General features: G+C 44.5%; 1 pseudogene; it reads left to right on the forward strand.

Annotated features, from left to right (window-relative positions):
- Positions 1-552: 552 nt before the first annotated feature.
- LOC147456237 (uncharacterized) lies at positions 553-2,281 on the forward strand (annotated as a pseudogene).
- Positions 2,282-8,883: the final 6,602 nt, after the last annotated feature.

The raw sequence follows: 8,883 nt of genomic DNA on the forward strand, positions 1-8,883 counted from the left end.
TTTTCGCTTATGCATGTCTACGTATGCTCGCATTTCCCCATCGGTTGAGGGGAGTGAATCAATAGGCTCTACCTGACGCTCTTTATGGTCATCCTCGCTTGAGTAGCTCACAATCTTGCTACCTGGCTCAGAGGCCTCCAAATACGTTGCCTCTCGTGCAGAAGCTCATGATGTTATGCATTGTATGAAAAACATTGAGAGACTCTGTTTTCCTGCATGAGAAAATTTCTAAATCTTCTTGTGTATGTAACCTGGCGAGGGATTTGAAATGTGACATTTTCCAAGATTAAATAACTTGTTTTCTTGCTCATCCAAAAAGAAATCATATTTGGCGCAAGCTTGTTCGCATCCTTTCAAGGATTTCGTTTCCATGCGTCGTTCTCCCTTTCCTTTTACGAGTGTGCTGCTTGTAGGATGTTTTTCACGCCCTCTTTGCTTTGCTCAACTAGTCAATGCTATGGTTAATTGGATGCTTCCTTTTCTTTTCCTTTTGTAGAGCTGCGTAGGTTCGTTGAGTCTCCTCCATGCCCTGTAGACAAACGTTCATCGCACATGGTAGTGTCGAGCTCTGCCGGGTTGCCGCCAAATTCGGGCTTCGAGGAAATCGCAATTGGGAAGAGGTGTAGGCGTGCCTTGCTTCAAGGAAGCCCTGCTAGCGATCCCGTTGGTAGTGCAAGTATGGACGATTTGCACAATCATTCTTTCTGGAACAGTCTTGACGTGTCTACGATGTTCTTCGCTACAACACATTCTTGATTGTTGAGTTGCGTTAAGATGGTGCTCTGTTTTTTTTTGCAGGCAAAGGATACTCTCCACCAGGGGAGGAGTGCGCACAAGCACCGTCTTCGTCTCAACAAGAACTTCCTTGGCCAGCTCATGAATTGGGCAAAGCTGCAACCTCATTTTCTGAAGTTGGCCAATCTTCAGCCGCTCACAATGTCATGGACACCGGCAAGCTACTGGACAAAGGGAAAAGCTTGTTAGTCAAGGAAACCTTGCCACTATTCATGATTAGCGATATAGATGAGGATATAAAGCTTTCTCCATAGAGGGGAAAATCTTGAATTGGTATGGCACATACCGTTCTATCTCCCCTGGACAAAAGAAAAATGCACGTTACTTCAAGTTCGACATCATCGATGCCGATTGCATTGACACGATCACGGTCGTCCTTGTGGATCCCTTCATTGAGACCTACACCAAGGAGCTCAAGATCGGCTTGTTCGTAAGGATTGGCTGTCCTCTTGTGAGGGCTAAAAACCATAATGATGTTGGGTCAGCTTTGTTCTCCTTGCATGTCGGTGCGTCGACAATCATTCGACCTTGTGACCCATTCCCTGTTGCTTTAGCTTTCTATCATGAGACCAAGATAAGCACATTTCTTGCTGATGCTACAATTTCTAAGACTACTAGCCCACGTCCGCCCTTGGAGACACTGGCATTTGTTGTCTTGCAAAGCCGTAATTTCCATCAGAGAATTGGCACTACATTTGGGGATTGGTAGTTGATGATGGCCCGACCCCAAACGACAAAGCAGTTGTACGTATCAGAAGAATTGGCTTCAACGTTTCTTTCTTTCGATATTGAAAAACCTTTTATCATATGTAGGTCAGCTTTGTCAACTCTCGAAAGCATGACTATGATCGAGTCATGGCCCAGATGGCTAGAGAGGACATTGTTATGTTTGTAGCTAGGAATATTGGCCTCTTTGTTGGCAAGGTGCCCAAATTGTCTGTTCTAGACGTCACAACTTTGGCCCCCGTGCGAGGATCACGCTTGAAGGAAGAGTTGACCACAGCATTTCATAGGCAGTGTGAGATTCTCGGCTACAATAGAGAGGTGACTTTGCATGGTTTTCACTCAATCGCATAAATACATCTTTAGTGGTCTTCACACATTTGTTTCTTTTGTAGGTTGTGGGGACTTTGCGCTTTGTGAACTTCAATAGAGCTCTCCTGCATTCCCAGTGCTCAGTTTGTGACTCGCCGAAGGTGAAGAAGGTTGAAGGCCGATTGTGTTGTTCTCTTTGCGATAAAGATCGCGTCATCAACACGACTCTCAAGCTGGAGGCACAGATCCGAAGCAGCGTTGACAGACGTGTTGTGGCGGTCCAAGTGTCAGGATCTATGGTGGAATGTCTTCTGGTCTTAGCATAAAGGAGGTGTACATGGAGATCATTCCAGAGGCGAGTGATATTTTATCGACATCTGTTGTCGAGGGTGTGTTCATAATTGGCACAAATGGTTCTATGATATCTTTCTCTCCTCTGTTGGAAACCTAGATACTTTGAGAGCATCAATTTCCATAGCTTTTGGCCTTTCACCACGAATAACTATGCTTCCTTACATAGACCCCTCTACAATCGACGAACTAAATTTTGGCTTGTCCATTGTACATCGCGTTCCATAAGAAAATCGTATCTTGCTTTTGAGCCTTGTTGCCGTCGTGTCTCTCCATAACTCGCTCTCTACTCTTCCTTCCTCTCCATCTTTTCAACCTTCCAAAGCATAGACTGACTCTCTCTCTCTCTCTCTCTCTCTCTCTCTCTCTCTCTCTCTCTCTCTCTCTCTCTCTCTCTAACACACACACACACACAAACAAACACACAAGGTGACTTAATATTTATAATCTTTGCGTGTCTTTACAATGACTCACTTGGCCGAACGCGATGCCGATGCCATTTTTGCGGCACAATTTTCGAACAATTCAGACATCTTCCTCGCACTACACCATCTCCAAAACTCACAGGCGCACCGCATGACCTTAGATCAAATTTGCTCAATGACTTGTTTGAGAGCTTCTTGCTTGAAAGACATGCTATCCCGGGTGCTTGCCTCTTCTTCCGTACTGACGAGGCCACTAGCGCAATGACGGTCACAAAATTCTCATCGTTGTATTCAACATGCGCCAACTCACTTGCTCTTAGCCTCGACGTGTTAATGGCCTTCGCTCGCTTTACGACTTGTAGGTTAAAAGTGTATTTGAAAAAAAATGGAAGCGTGAGAAGAATCATCTTGGGGATGGCATCGAAACCATTTCTTGTAAAGGGTATTCTGCTTTCCGAAACAAGCAATGGCATCACATACCTTCCCACCTTCACAACGTGCTCAAGCCGTGCACGTGTTGTATGGAAAGAAGATGAGGTGGCCACTTTGCATAGGCTATGCTTGTTGCATGAGTATTTGCCTAATGTTGAGGTGGTCCGCATGTTCCACACACGTTGCACACAACCCAGGCCGTGAAATGCCAGCTTTCACGCTTGAAGAACGAAAAGGGCCTGGTCTCACTGGTGCTCAAATACGACGCACCCATGCCAGGTTGAGCAATCCGATTAAGAAATACAAAAAAAGCATCAAGGACAAGCCCATTACACCCTGCGGAAAATGTGGACGCTTGCTATTCCGCCACCAGCTAGCACGTCAGCTTCTACCTCTAGTTGTGAAATCCACTTCAAGAAAGCGAAGACGCTATGGGGATGTGCATGTCTATAGCCAGTGCAAGAAACACTCGACAAGCGATAGCAATCACCTGTGGGGATTGTAAGAGATAGGGTTCAATCCAACGCTTCCCTTTGTGTCAGATCTAAACCCCGTAGAGGCACACTTGGTCTCCATTCGTATCCCCTTCACCAAGATACGTGAACTGACGTACGAAGGTCAGTATGGGCTTAGAGGTAGTGTTGTCAATGTGCTTGCCAACTTGGAGAAGAGCCAGGCTGTCCTGCCTCGCTTCATTGAGGATGAGGCTTCTGTCCTTGTGGGGATCAAACGAAGCTCGAATACGATAGATGTTACCTAAGCGGTGTTGTGCGACCCCTGCTCACAATGCGTGCAACCACTACGCTATTGTCCACACCACTCTACACGAGAGAAGGTGTCACGATCAACGACAAGTGGCTTGCACACCTTTCTAGTCTAGGTATCCCTCCTACGAATACCCTTGACGCCAATGCGTATGATGTTGAGCTTGAGGATGAACAGACTGATGTCATGCTTCATGGGGTCACAAGTGCGGCAGAGGTTGTCGATTATAGTGGCAAGATTCTTCATGTTGCACCTTGCGAGGGCAATTCACCGTTGAGCATCTTCACGGATGAGTATTTCGAAGAGTTGAGCTTCCCAACTCTTTTCTTTGGGTCCCCTAGAAGATATAGAGAGGCCGCAAGCAAAGATTATCAAACGATTGCAAAGTGGGAGCTCCTGAACGTTGACAGAAGATTCTCCCTAGACATCGAAAATTTATTTTTCAAGTCTATCAAAATCATGTCACAACAAGTTGCTTCCTCTGTTTGGGTGCGAATGCACAAGGGAAATCTAGCAGGTACAACTTTGACTGCAAGGCAAGTTGTACAAGACACAAACATAGAGAGGCTTCTCAACTCAAGATTAGGCTTCAGAGACTTCGAGGCACTACGCACATCTCCCGACTACAAGGAAAAGATGAAAAAAACTATCTTCGCAATGATCCGACAACTTGGACCGCCCACATTTTTTGTCACATTCTCCTCCGCAGAGCGAAGATGGAAAGAGCTTCTTGCTGCACTAGAGAAGTTAGTCCCGCTGAGCCAAGAGCCCGAGGAGAGCCTGAGCTCATACCAACGTCGCCTCATTCATGCCAATCCCATTACAACTGCTCATTTCTACGTCAAAAGGTTCAACACAATGAAACAGTTGTTGCGGACTAATTCCTCCATATGTGGCAAAATACGAGATTTCTTTTTCATCACGGAGTTCCAAAGTCGCGGTAGCCAACATGATCATGGTTTGTTGTGGCTAGAAAATGCTCCATCACTCACAACGCACTCAGATCAAGATATTGTAATGTTTATAGATACCCACGTTAGCACAGATGGATCCATCTTGCCCAATGACCTTTCTGAAGCTTACAAGCACAAGCACCATAAGACTTGCCAAAACAAGAGCAAAATTTGCCATTTTGGATTTCCATGTTTCCCCATGCCATTCACAACTATTATCCGGCAAGGAATACTTGAGGCAAACATAGCTAGACAAGGTAAGCTTTACTTGCAACAAGTTGGAAGACAACTCAGCCAAATTGATTTACAAAATGCGCCCACATTTGAAGAATGGCTAGAACAAGTACAACTCTCCATGGAACAGTACTTGCTTGCATTGCAAGCAACTATCTCGGGACCCACTATTTTCCTCAAGCGCAAACCAAGCGATATATTCACGAACAAATTCAATAATTCAATAGCTTCACTTTGGAATGCAAACACAGATATACAATTTGTGCCTAAACGCACATGGACCTGCGAACTACTGCACCTCATACATGACAAAAATGGACAATACATTAATAGGAGCAATCAAGGCACAGCTTGATCACTGTGTTGCAAACAATGCAACAACATTGGAGAGACTATGAAAAGTTGGTAGCACAATCCTTAACACACAACAAATTAGTTCACAACAAGCTGCTTACACATGTCTCTCGCTTCCGTTGCATAGCTCCTCTAGAGAATTCATATACATAAATACTAATCCGCCTGAAGAACGTGCTCCCGTTCTAAAAAAAAAGAACACCTTGCAAAAAATGCACCCCGACACGACAGATATCTTCTGTGCCTCCATCATCGACAAATATGCCTCCAGACCACACTCATTCTTTCCCATGTGCTTGGACCAGTTCGCTTCCACAACCAAAAATCCCTCCAAGCCTGACACATTGCTGCAGAGGGCACTCATCATACGCTACGTTAGATACAGTAAAGCCAAAGACCCTGACAACCACTACAGAGAACAATGCCTTCTCTTCTTGCCATGGTCAAGCAATGAGAATGAGCACCTGCTCGAAGGTTCGTCTTGGATCGATGTCTACACTTCGAACATTGAGACAATGAAAAACAATGAATCACAGTTCGTTGTCGAAACAGATCCAATCGACAGGTTCGCAACAGCCATCACAACCTCACGCAACACGAGAAGTGTAAGCTCCTTGAACGATTCTGACAATGCCAACGTGATGATCAACACCCCATCAAAGCAATCGACGAAGAAACCATTTGCTTTGCATTTTTCCAAACATATTGGCATGACCAATGAGGATTTGCACGCATCAATAAAGAAGCTAAACCCACAACAGCGACTCATCCTCGATGATGCCATGCTCAAAAAATGCATAGCGCCGTCAGAAAAGATACATCTCTTCCTCACAAGTGGAGCAGGCACTGGAAAAACATTCATATTGCTCTTGCTAGTCAAAGCCCTCATTCGTTTCTACACACATAAGTCACGCCACAATCCTGACTTTCCTAAGGCACTCCTAATGGCATATACAGGCAAGGCAGCATTCAACATTGGTGGCACAACTATACACTCAACTTTACGTTTGCCTTTGATAACTACGACACACACAAGTCTCGGAGTAGAAAAGCTAGATGCATTGTCCTTACTTTATCAAGATTTGGAGCTTGTAGTGTTTGATGAAATTTCCTTGATAGGATCAAGTGTCTTCTCATTGGCTGACTCACGTCTTCGTGCCATCAAGAGAAAACACGACCAGCCTTTTGGTGGCCTTGATGTCATACTCTGTGGTGACCTCTGCCAAGCTAGCCCAGTCAAAGACTCCTGGATATTCACAAGCAAGCAACCTCTTCTAGAGGCGGTTGCACCTTCGTACTGGCATGAATTCCCTAAGTGCTACGAACTAACGACGACAATGAGACAAACCGATGGACAGTTTATAGACGTGCTCAACTGAATGAGAATTGGCTCACACACCATCAGTGACCTTGCATACATTAACAGCTCCTTCCGCAAAGAGTTTTCTACTGACATAACCATATCACATCTATTCTACTCTAGCAAGGCAAAGGATGAACACAATGAAAAGGTCTTCGCACAATTGCCCGGTGAGCCACACATATTCAAAGCGATTGACAAGCGTGTCGCTTCATGCAGCAAAACAATAGCAATTCCATTGGATGCCAGACAAACTGCGGGCCTCCAAGGAACATTGCGTCTGAAGCTAGGCCTAGTGGTCGAGCTATGCGCTGGAATTTGGACATTCTCGACGGCCTCGTCAACGGTGCAGAAGGCGTCTACAAGCTCTGCACTACATTCTCCGACACGACATGCCTCTGGATTCATTTCACCAACCCTAGCATAGGGCAAAAACAAAGGTATGACCACCTTCATCTTTGCAACCCACTCACAATGCCTAATTGGACGCCAATTATGCGCATCGCACGCGAATTCCAAATTGGAAAGAACTACTTCAACACCCTCACATGCAAGAAATTCCTAGTTCAGCCTGCCGCAGCCTGCACAATTCACCGATTACAAGGTCTTACACTCAACACATTGGCTTTCAACCCCAAAGGAATTAGGTCTCACGGCCTCGCATACACTGCTCACACATGAATCCGTGCTACTGTAAATCTATACTTTTGATAGAGAGCTTGCTACCCCGCAACATTCACACCGATGCATCTGTCCTCAAAGAACTCCACAGGTTGAGAACAGAAGCAGCTTATTCCGCCATCCAAAAGCAACTGCATCTACACCAAGATACACATTACATTGTGCAATCACTAAACGTCGTCTCCATCGGAAAGCATGCAAACGATATCATCCACGACAAAAGCCTAATGGCCTCCGACATCCTCTACCTGCAAGAGACTCGACAACATATGACAACCATTCCAGGCTTCCACAACATATCCTCAACACAACTACACGGCATCTCCATTCTCCATAAAAACAACCTAATACCTACACAAATACGCATCTGCATAAATCAAACACTTGAAACGATCCATGCAACTTTCCACTGCACCAACAAGTGCCTAGCGATAGTCATTTCACTCTACAGGGCACCGACATCATCGCTCCCATGCTTCCTGCATAGCATCTCCAATCTTCTTGACTCAGCCCGCACCATGCGACCACTAATCATAATGGGAGATTTCAACATTGACGCACTTCAAGAAACCAGTACATATAGAACCCTTTCCAACCTCGTTCTCCAACACGGTCTCCACCAATTGATACACCATCCAACCACAATACACAACTCTATACTAGACCACATATGGGTTAGCAATGATCTACCACAAACCACATCTGGCACTAACTATAACTACCGGTCCAACCACTCCACTACATACCTCCTCATCGCCAAAAACTAACCTTCCCTTGCTTTCTGCAGGCCATTGTGAGTCCTCACCTTGTTTCATCTCCAAAAGGAAGCCGCATTTTAATGAACCTATCCACATTTGATTTGAAGTCACATTGTGACTCAGTTTTTTTTAAAAATCCTTGAGCACGTTTTCTATGAAGTTTTCAAGTGGACTGATTATTTGGGCCATGCAATACAACACATTGAAAATCTATGCATTTTTTGGATTTTTTTGCGGGTTGGGTACATTTGATGATGTGGCAATGCTTAAATGGTTGGAGATGTATACAAAGAGGAATAGTATGTGGAAAGAGCAATTACACTTGGGCAATGTTTCCTTTCATTCAAGTTTAACTTGGAAAACGAGAGAGAGAGAGAGAGAGAGAGAGAGAGAGAGAGAGATATCAAAACAAAAGCGAAACTAAAAATTTATTCCACGTATGACGCGCCCAAAGACAAACAAAAAAAGGGAGAATGCATAAGCTAAGTAATACAAGGCATATTTCTAAGTTTCTTGTAAACTTTTGCAAGAAAACTTTCATCAAAGCTGAGTACATTTAGTGACGTTGACAAAGCTAAGCTAGGAAATACAAACAAATGAGGAAAATGTGTACATTATGTCAAATTAGTAATTACAAGTGCAAATATATCAAATTCATAATTACACTTGCAAATATTTAGTTTGATTCAAGTGTAACTTAGAAAAGAAAACAGGGAGGGAGAGGGAGAGAGAGAGAGAGA

The sequence above is a fragment of the Adiantum capillus-veneris genome, chromosome 6, assembly GCF_014529385.1.
Source record: "Adiantum capillus-veneris isolate H3 chromosome 6, ASM1452938v2, whole genome shotgun sequence".
In the NCBI taxonomy this organism is placed as follows: Eukaryota; Viridiplantae; Streptophyta; class Polypodiopsida; order Polypodiales; family Pteridaceae; genus Adiantum; species Adiantum capillus-veneris.